We start from the raw sequence: 11,762 nt of genomic DNA on the forward strand, positions 1-11,762 counted from the left end.
TTCATCTCAGCATAAAGAAAATAAAAACATTCACTACTGAACCAATAAGCAACAACATGATTAATTGAGAGAAGATTGAAGTTGTGAGGTCACCTGGGAGCTAGGGATTATTCCACACTGACTGCAACTTCTGGGAGACATTCTAATCTGCCTGGTGTAAGACAGCAATGGCCAATCAGGAAAGAGCACCACCACCAGTCACACCTTGCTTAACCATCAGAAATGGCATAATTCATCTAAAGGGACTAAGTGACTCTATATCTGGGAACTAACAAAGGGCACCCAATCAATGTTCTCCATGAAAAGCTAACCACCAAGCTGACCACCCTACTCCACAACCCTTACCGATAAACCTTGGCCTGTAATTTCCTCATTTGTGATTTTGCTTCCTGACCCTTCCTTTCTCTGGCCTCAGACAGCAAACCACTGTGAGAGCTGCTAATAAACTCATTTGTTTCACTTCACCTGGTTCTCTGCACCTTTTAACCTTACATCTTGGTGCCACGAAACCTGGGAGGAGTTTGTGCCTCTTAGAGACTGCTCCTCCACTGAGAACCAGGCCTTGAACTGGCCCCCCTCTGGACCTTGCCACTCCTCCTAGCAGCCTTCTGTTATAAGTGATCTGTGACCCTTTCCTCGCCTCTCTTCCCTGTACTGCTCTCCAGGAACCCTGCCTGTGGCACGCCGCAGGGCTTCCTGTGTCTCACTGAACCAGGTTCAGCTCCTGAGCTCTGTGGGTCTGAGGTGATGCCCCAGGCCTCTGGCAGCTGACTCCTCCTTACTCTGTGTGGACTAAATATTTTGGGGTGCTAGACTTCATCCACACTTTGCCCCGGGACAAGGCAAAAATGGGTTCTCAATCCTCCAAATGGGACCCAAAGACACCACTTGGGTGCTTATTTTCTCATTAGCCCAAGGTTGGAGACTTGTTAAACATATGGAAGAAGCCTCTCATCTTCTGCACTGTTCCTGGCCCCAATACCAACTGGATGATGGGCTCTGTTGGCCCTCGAGTGACACCTTTGACTATACTTTGCTTACAGCACTAAACAATTTTTGCCACCATCTCAGTAAGGATGCAGAGATACCTTATATTCAAGCTTTGTGATTTATTCACTCTTGCTCTTGCTTGGAACTGTTCGAACTGTTTCACTGCTCAAGTTCTCCTATCCTGAAAAACCCCTTCTCCTGCACCTTCTACCCACATTCCCTCAGCTCCTCCTTCTTCTTCCTCTTTTGACTTACCTGAAGATCTAAGCTCCTCACCTCCAGCAGCTCCTGTCCCTCCCACTCTCCCCCTCCTCCTCTGCCACCTTTCTACCCCCAACCAGGAGTTACTTCCTCAACAGCGCTTCCTCCTCCCTCTCCAGTTAGCACTCACACTCACTCCCTCTCCACTCAGCTCTCATACCCTAACTTCCTCTCACCTAACACAGCCACTGACCTTCTTTGCCCTCTCCGTGAAGTGGCTGGGGTAGACGGCATAGTTTGGGTTCACATTCCTTTCCCCCTGTATGATCTTTCTGCTATAGAGAAGCACCTTGGTTTCTTTTCTGCAAATCCCCACTAAGTATTATAAGGAATTTCACTATCTTACTTGAGCTTATGACCTAACTTGGCATGATCTTCATGTTATTCTCACTTCTACTCTCACTCTAGATGAAAAAGACTGCATTTTAACTGCCACTCGTGCACATACAGCTATGGTACACCTCACGACCAAACTATGCCAGTAGGCGTGGCTGCTGTTCCAGATGTTGAGCCAAACTGGAATTATCAACAGGGCCAAGATGGGTACACACAGGTGAGATTGCATGGTCCAATGTCTCTTAATGGGCATGCAAACTGCCACCCAAAAAGTTATTAATTACAACAAGCTTCAGGAAATTACCCAACACCCTGATGAAAACCCACCTGTAAATTTAAACTGTATAACTGAAACCCTAATACAATACACTTGCTTAGACCCTTCTACTGCTCCTGGTTTCTACAGTCCTAGCCACTCACTTCATCACTCAGTCAGCTCCAGATATTTGAAAAAACTCAAAAAGGCTGGAAACAGCCCTCAAACCCTAATCAGGGATCTGGTAAATATGACTTTTAAAGTTTTTCATTCCAGGGAGGAGAGGGCTGCAGCAGCTAAGCAAGCCCACATACTTCAGTAGGTAGCACTCCAAACCCAGGCCATAATGGCAGCCCTTCAGCCGGCACAACAGGGTAAGAAGGGTTCTGGGCACAACACTGCTCCAACAAGAGTCTGCTTCAAGTGTGGTCTGGATGGCCACTGGGCCAAGTTGTGTCCATAGCCATGACAACCAACCAAACTATGCCCAGCCTGCAAAAACCAGGTCACTGGCGAAGCAATTGCCCAACTGTGGCTTGGTCACCTGCTGTGTATGGCTGCGGTGAGCTACTGTCCACCTATGAGGCAGTCCCACCCCAGGAACTCGTGGGTCTCATGGAGGAAGATTGACAATGCCCAGCCTTGGGGACCGCTATCACCCTTGCCGAGCCTCACATAGTCATTGTAGTAGCAGGTAAAGCTATATCTTTTTTAATACACATGGGAGGGTGGTTTTACCTTCTCCGTCCTCTCCATCTTTTCAGGTGCCACTGCCTCTTCCCAGGTCATAGTCATGGGGATTGATGTCAAACCCACTTTTCCACGTCAAACACCCTCTTTCCTAGTTATACCTTCCTTCCCCATGCCTGTGTTAGGTTGGGACATCTTATAATCATTCCAAGCAACCATCTCTATACCTCATATTTTGCTTCCCTCTACAAATGTCTCCCTCCTGCTTCCTCTCATCTCTTACTTGTCTGCTTTCCCAAATACTAAGCTGCCTCTTCCCCCTTCTGAAGTAATACCAATTTTATGGGATACTTCAAAGCCTTTAGTTGTCTCTCATGTCACACCTGTTCACATCTCTCTAAAAGACTTCATGTTATTCCCTTCCTGACCCTTGTTTCCAATCTCAGTTATTCATAGACACGGATTGCTTGCTATCATTTCCCAGCTCCTCAGCCAAAACCTTCTTATCCCTGCTAACTCTCCTTGTGACACTTCCATCCTCCCAGTCTTATCCTATGGCTATGGCTCAGAACTGCATAAATCATCAGCAGATGTTTAAACATCTTTGACCTCTGGGATCCAAGTGGGCTAAAGGAGTTGAGGACAAACTGTACAAAACACAGAATGACTCATACCCTGTAGCTACTCTAAAAATCTGGAGAACTACACTCAAGTAGTCAATGACATTGCTGAACAACTAGCTGACCTTTCAAGTGACATCTCTCAACACGAGTCTTCACTCCAATCAGCCTTGAACCCACAAGCCAGCCAACCTTTCTCTTGGCTACACCTAATCCATCAGGGAGTCTTTCTACTTAATCATACTGGTACAACAGATATCACTGACTGCTTTATTTGTGTCTACTTAAACAACTCCCCACTCCTGGCAGTTCCTCTCCCTTCAGCCTTTAATCATACCATAATTCATTCTCTAGGAAACCCTATACCCTCTGCTCTCCTGTTCCATCCCAATGCAGATACCAACCATGCTATTCCTCTTCCTCCTTTTCCTCAGGCACCTGCAACATACCACAAATATATAAAACTCAGTATATCCACCCCCCGCAGAGGATTTTTCTGGTGCAACTTCACTCTTTTAAAACATATTTATACCTCATCCCCACTTGCTTGCATTCTGACCATATTAGTGCCTCAACTCATGATGTATGGACATGAAGAACTTCAGTCCTCCTTAACCCTCCTCACAGTTACCAGTCTAAAAAAAGCAGTTTTCCTCCCTGTATTAATAGAAATTTCCCTAGCATCCTCTCTCGTTGTTGTTACAGGTGTAAGTAGGTGTAGGTAGTGGTGGCCTCCCTAGTTACTTCAGCAGATTTAAAACAACTACAAATAGCCGTAGACACCTCTGCCAACTCTTTAACATCCTTGCATTGAAAAATCACTTCTCTTGCTCAGATAGTGTTATAGTACAGACAAGCTCTGGACTTGCTCACAGCTAATAAAGGTGGCACCTGTATCTTTCTTAATGAACAATGCTGTTATTATATCAATGAAAGGGGGGTAGTAGGAAAACCTAGATACTTTACACAAACTCAAAGAAGAACTAAAAAAGAAAAGAGGCTTAACTAATATACAACCAGGGAGGTGGCAGGCTCCACTATTTATCTGGCTAGCTCCAGTTCTTGGTCCCCTCTTAATAGCCTGCTCAACAATAATGATTGCTGTTGTTGTTAAGTGCCGTGGAGTTGCAGGTGACTCATAGCAACCCTATCAACAAAAGACCTTGACACTTGTATAACTTTCGTCCTTTCTCCAGGTTCATAGGGCTTCCAGAGGCAAGCTATTTTGGAAGTGGATATCACTCCTGCTTCTAAGCTTCTTTTAATTGGTGAACTCCATCAAACACTCTCCACCATGGGTAACCATTCTCGCATTTGACACATCAGTGTCACAGTGTTCAGCTTCACAGCAACCATAAGTTACCTCTGTACAGCAAGTGGACAGACCATGGCTATATGACCTAGAAGAATGTTTGAGCAAAAACAATTAAGAACAGACTTGAGTGCCACAGATTAGAGTCACCCACCTTTGGATTTGTAGTATCACTTTTTTACCAGTAGGCCAACTGATCTCTCTCTATGCTGTTGTTGTTGTTAAATGCCAGCCAGTGACTCATAGAGACCCACAGTTTATACACAATAATGGTCGCTACCTGTTTTTTTTAAGTTTTTACACATCAAGGGAAATCTCCCAGGTTGCAGTAAACCAGATGATGCTCCATCCATACTCCCAGCTCCCAAGTGAACCTCCTCCCAGCCCACTGGGCAGCCCAGTTGTTGCCCCCCCTTCAGAAGGATGTAGCCAGAAAGACTACATTGCCCCTATATAACCAAAAAGGCTGGAATGTAAAGTCACCTGGTATGGGAAACCAAACTTTATACCAAATATTATATGAAAACCCTTGTTCAGGAATTGAAGCAATTACAAATTTATAAGTTAGGATTTATCTTATGGCAGATCACAGAAAATGAGCTGTTTGTTTTCTGCAGACAGGAGACAGCTAGGGCTCCCCTACAGAGGGAGTGTTACTTCCTGAGCTAGAGTTCATCCTGAGGCACCAACACAATCCTTAATGGTATACCAAACTCTTGGATTTGCTAACCCCTCCCTCCTGAGTCAAAGGGAAGGTTTTCAATAGAAAGAGCTTGGCTTCATTTACAAGGAATTCCTTTTATGATTTGCTTCCCTGGTTATCAATAAATACACAGAGAAACATGACTTGAGGTCTTCAGTCAAGAATTGCTGGCCCCCTGTTTTATGCTCTCCGTTCTATCTTATTCCTGGCTGGCTGTCTCATTATTAATAATTATAAAATTACTTTACCCTTGGTCTGCAACAAACTGGGAGCTAGTGAACTTTCCATACTGACCACACCTTCTGGGAGACATTCCAAACTACCTGGTGTAAGACAGCAATGGCCAATCAGGAAAGAGCACAACCACCAATCACACCTTGCTTAATCATCAGAAATTACATAACTCACCTAAAGGGACTGAGTGACTCCATATTTTGGAACTAACAAAGGGCACCCAATCAATGCTCTCCATGAAAAGCTTACCACCCTACCCCCTGAGCCCCTACCTATAAAATTTGGTCTATAATTTCCTCATTTGTGACTTTACTGCTTGACCCTGCCTTTCTCTGGCCTCAGACATCAAACTCACTGTGAGAGCTGCTAATAAACTCGTTTGTTTCACTTCAATTGGTTCTCTGTACTTTTTACCATACAGAAGTGGTCAAGGGTTTAATTTTATTGGGATCCATAATCAGTACCCATGGGAGCAGTGGTCAAGAAATCAAGTGATATCAGCAAGTTCAATGCAATCCAAATACATATATAGGTGCCATTCTTTAGGAGCTAGAAAAGATAATTTCCAATTTCATTTGCAAAGGAAAGCAATCCCAAATAAGCAAAACTCTACTAAAAAAGGAAAACAAAGTAGGAGGCGTAACACTCATTGATCTCAAATGCTACCACACAGCTGTAGTAATCAAAAGAGCATAGTATTGGTACAGCAGCAAACCCATAGTCCAATGAAATAGAATTGAAAACCCAAATGTCAACCTATTTGTCTGTGGTCAACTGGTCTTTGACAAAGAGACATAATCAATTAAATCATTAATTGGTTAAAAACAGTTTCTTTAAGACATGGTGCTGGTAGTTCAAATGGGTTTCCTAGTCATTGGCTTTGATTTTGCTAAGTGAATATATGGGCATATATGAATAGGGTGTATTAGTCTATTCACAAAGGGATTGCCATTGAAATGAGCAGATTGAGCAGCAGATCTTGAATATCTCACCACCAGCAAAGGAGGAAGAAGGCATATAGTACATCCCTTTTGGAGCCAGAGATTCTTGTGCCAGCTGCAGTGTAAAGGAGTAACAGCAGCAGAGAACTAGAGACATGGGGCAGAACTAACATTAGGACTGATACTCCATGAACCAGCTAAGAGCCTTTTCCCAAGTTTACTGGGAAACATGGGAGGAGACGTCATAACTGGCAGGACTAAAAGCTTTATACCTGCAAGCACATTTCAGTAAATGTCCGAGTGATTATATCCTGCTAGCAATCAAATTATAGCCTTTTGATTTTCCTAATATATTTCCGTGTGGTCTGTGCACTATTGCAACACATTCTGGATCCAGAAGAGTAGTAAGATTGGTACTGGGATATGTCTGATAATTGGATCTGTATTTTTCGTGCTGTTGATGGCGATAGTAGATAAAGTCAGATATGGTTGTCCCCTTGTGCCTTTTGCTCCTTTTACATTGGTAAAGAATACTGAATATACCAAAAGAATAAACAAACCTTTAGGAAGTGCATCTAGTACACTTTTTAGAAGTGAAGATGTTGAAGATTTGTCTCAGGTATTTCAGATATGTTATCAGGTGGAACCTATTCCTTAAGAAAGACATCATGCTTGGTAAAGTAGAGCAGGGGAAAAAAAAGAGAAAGACTCTCTAGAAGATAGTATTAGGTGGCTTCAAGAACGGACTCAAGCAATGGTTTTAGAACAGCACAAAGCTAAGTGTTTCCCTCTTTTTTTAAAAAAATTTATTTTATTAATTTAATGAACATTTACAGAGATTTTGGATTTTCATTCATTCATTGTTGCACTTTTTTCTTTACTCCCCTTGAAGTGTTTCCTTCTAAAGCACATAGGATTCTGTGAGTTAAAACTGACTTTAGGGCCCCCAATAGCAACACATGTATTTATATATACTTGCTTTTAATAGAGTTTGCCAGAAAATTGATTCAGTTATTGTGTTTAAAACTTAGTACTTTGAGTTTTCCAAAGAAAAAAGCTAACTGGAGGAGGAGTGAGAGGTGGAGGGGGGTTGGGGGCAGGGAGGAAAATATGCAACAACGAATGAATGAATGAAAATCCAAGTTCTTCATAAACTTTCAATAAAAATATCAATTAAAAAAAGCATAGTACTTTGAGAGCTAAATCATCTTAATAATTTAGGAATAACACTAAAACTCTATTGTTTTGATTTTTGTTTAAACTTCCTAGTATCTTGTTGTTTTTGTTAGATGCTATCAAGCATTGTTCCTGGGAGCCCTGTTTGTCACCAATAACTTCACGGACTTTCCCCCTCAATACTATTAGATCAGTGAAAGAAAGGAAGTTAGGTGGGGCTATTTTGACTTCTCAGTGGATGGCTGGTCAAAATGCAGACAAATGCTCTACCACTGAGCTATACTTCTAAGGCCAATCAACAAGATAGGCAATTCTTTACACACAAACTCATACAGATGTCTATCCCTTCTTAGAAGCTACTTTTGATGGCCACAATATGAGAGGAGCCTGAATTCATTACTTTCTACTCTTTTTTCTTTCTGTTCCCAAATTGTTTGTTGTTAGGTGTCATCAAGTTGACTAAAATCACAGAAGATAGAATGAAAACCTGTCTAATCCTCTACCAACCCCACAATCTCTGCTGGACTTACACCTGTTGTTGCAGTCATTGTATCATTCCATCTTGCATTCTTCTTTTTTTTAATAAATAAAAGAGAAATAACTTTCATTTGGCTACTGATTGGGCTACTGAGATTTTTGGAGTTGTTCATTATAGCACTTGTTGTTAAGTGTCATCAAGTATGATACATAGCAACCTGATGAACAACAGATCTGAACTCTGTCCTATCCTGTGCCATCTTCATCATCTCCAGCAATTGCCCATTGCCACTGTTGCCGTGTCAATCCATTTTGTTGAGTGTTTTCCTCTCATTTGTGGAACTTTTTAAGCTGGATATCCCTTTTCAAAGAATACCCATTTCTAGAAGTATCCCAAAATATATGAGATTAATTTTGTCATCCTGTCTCCAAGGAGTGCTCTGGCTGTACTTTTTCCTAAGACATCTAGTTGAGTTTTGTTTTGCTTGGTTGATATTTCCTCCTCTCTTCAGTCCATAGGTTATTCAGTGCCCTTTTCCAACACCACAACTCAAAGGCATTAATTCTTCTGTCATCCTTATTCATTTTCCAGCTCTCAGCAACATAGCAAACAATTGAAATCTGGTCTGAATCAGGCACATCTTAGTTTTCAAAATGACATTATTGCTCATCAGTAATTTGGAGAGATTACTGACAGATGATTTGTCCAATGCAATATATTTACTGGTCTCCCGACTGCTGGTACTGAAGGTGTTGACGGTGAATTCAAGAAAGATTAAATTATTCACAATTTCAGCCTCTTTTGCATGTATCATGACTGTTAGACTCGGGCAAGGAGGCCAGGAAGGAGAACAGGAATGCAGAATTCAAACTGGATGGCCTTTTCTACTGCTGATAAGAAGAGAAAACAGCCTTACCAGCCTAACTGAACCCATTGTAGACCATAAATTAAGAAGTGGAATACAACTCCCTTTATTCCCTAAAGACCCCGTTATAAAACCCCATCCCAACCCCTTGAGGTTGTGAATTCTCTGCTCTGTCCTTTCAGGAAGGGGGATTCGCCTGGGAGCTCTGCTTGAATAAAGTTACAACTTTAAACCTCATCTCTCTTTTGCTGACTTCTTTCAGGCACGCTGCTATACAATGACATTGTCTCCTGGTCCAGTGGTAAGGATTTTTGCATTGATGTTGAGTTGCAATCCAAATTGAAGGCTATAGTTTTGATCCTCTGCAGTAAGTGTTTCAAATTCTCACTTTTGGCAAGTAAGTTTCTATCATCTGCATAGCACAGGTTATTGATGAGTCTTCTTCCAATCCTGATGCCATGTTCTTCTTCATGGAGTCCAGCTTCTTGAATGATTTATGCACAGATAGCTTACATATGGAGAAAGGATACATACAATCTTGATATATATCGTACTTGATTTTAAACCATGCAGTGTTTCCTTGCTCCGTTTGGACAACAGTTTCTTGATCTAGTTAGTTATAGGTTTTACATGAGCACAAGTCTTATGTGATTGCCATTCTTTTAAACATTAGCCATAATTTGTTATGATTCAGAATCAAATGTTTTCACATAGTCAATAAACTGCAAATAGACATTCTTCTGAGTATAGCAGCTAGACTTTTTTACCTATCTTTCAAATTTTTTAACATTTTTATTTTATTATTTTTTTGTGCATGTACTATCAAATCAGATCTGACTGGTACAGGAGGAAATTGTCACTCCTTCTCCAGCAGAGCATATGGTGGATTCAAACTTCTTAGCTCTGAGATTGCAGTACAGCTTCTTGCTACTAGGCCACCAGAGCTCCCATATCTTCCAATTTTTTTTATCAGTTCTATAACAATGTTGTTGTTGTTGCTTTCTATTAAGTCAGTTATGACTTACAGCAACTTTATAAACAACCGATATGAACTTTGACATATCTGATCCTCAAGGTCTCTGATAGGTTCAAGTACATTGTCAGGGTTACTCTGTCAATCCATCTTGTTAAGAGTTTTGCTGTTTTTCTCAGACCTTCCACCTTTTCAAGAATACTGCATTGTTTCCAAGGACATATCCCTCCTGACAACATGCTTAACACATGGCAGATAAAGTTTCACCATCCTTGCCTCTCTAAAGATCACCTTAGTTGCACTTCGCCTAACATAGACTTATTTATTCTTTTGTCAATTCATGGAATATTCAGTACACTTTGCCAACACTAGAATGCAAAGACAAAATCTTTGGTCTTCGTTATTCATTGTTAAATTTTCAGATGCATAGAAAGCTATAAAAAAGAATATGGCTTGGATCAGACACTTCTTGGTCTTTAAATGGACATAGCTGCTCTTTAACAATTTAAAGAGGGCTGTGACAGCAGATTTTTTGTTTGTTTGTTTGTTTATGATTCCTTTATTAGTTAAAATTACATCTTAACTAACAAAATGAATGTAAACTGATTGGATTTGGCCTTGTATTTAAAAAGGCAGAAGGTCCCCAGTTTGGGACTGGTATCCACTTTAGGAGCATTGTGTGGAGCAGTTGGATTCTATAAAGGTGTGTTTTGTTTTGGTTAAGGTTTGGGTGTGGGCTGTTTGCTTGTTTTTGTGTTCACCATTGAGTATGAGATGATTAGTTTTGGTCTCTGATTTAAAAAGACATTTGGGCCTTCAGGCCTGGTTTTAATTGTTTTTGGTCAAATATTCTTTAAGTAGTGGGTGACTTTTAATCCTTGGCCCTCAGGCCAGTCTTTCATTGTTTTTGTTCAGATATTCCTCTACGTTGTATAGCCCTGGTGTACAAGTTGCAGTCCTGAGGTCACTTGTGGTTACTGTGAGGCTAAACACTGTAACACGGATGTGTCAAATGCGTTAATGGTTGTCTACCCAATGCAGACAGAGAATGGTGTGGAGCTCCCCGACTAAAACAAGTGTGGAAGGAGGAGTGGCATCCACTTCCATATAGCTTGCCTCCGGAAACCCTATGAACCTGGAGAGAGGATGAAAGGCACCCAACCATAGAGGACTCTCCTTCATAGAGTCGCTATGAGTCACCTGCGACTCAAAGCACTTAACCACAACAGTATAGCACTGGTCTGTCAATTTGACGTGCAGAAGTAACTCATGGTTACTGTGATGCTAAACACTGTGACACTGATGTGTCAAATGTGATAATAGTTACCCATTGTGGATAGTGTTTGGTGGAGCTCCCTGATTAAAACAACTTAGAAGCTGGAGTGGCATCTACTTCTAAAATAGCTTGCCTCCAGAAACTCTATGAATTTAGAGAAACAAAGATATACAACCAGGTTCAGTTCTTTCATTCATAGGGTAGTCATGAGTCAACTACTCGATGGCACTTAATAACAACAACATTTAGCTGAGAGCTACCAGAACTTTTACTGAATAAGAAAGAGGCTTATTTACTTTATATGTACACAGATAGATAGTCCAGGAGAAGTTTCAGGATTTTAATGATTCCTTCAAAGACTGAGTGTTTTGTCTTCCTACTCTTCCTTTCTAGGCTTTTAGCATTGTTGTTGTTGTTGTGTGCCATCCACAACTCATACAGCTTTGAAGCCTGCCCTATTCTGAACCAGTCTTACTGACCCCAATATTGTCCCAGTTACTTTGCCAATCCATCTTATCCAGGTTCTTCCTCTCCTATGCTGTCCCTCTACCTTTCCAAGCATGATATCCTTCTCTATGGACTGGTCCCTCCTAGCTGCATGCACAAAGTATGTGAGACAGAGCTTCAAGATCCTAGCCTCCAAAAAGAAAC

This window comes from Elephantulus edwardii, unplaced genomic scaffold (genome assembly GCF_000299155.1).
Source record: "Elephantulus edwardii isolate Elephantulus edwardi_28Jun2011 unplaced genomic scaffold, EleEdw1.0 scaffold00174, whole genome shotgun sequence".
Classification (NCBI taxonomy): Eukaryota; Metazoa; Chordata; class Mammalia; order Macroscelidea; family Macroscelididae; genus Elephantulus; species Elephantulus edwardii.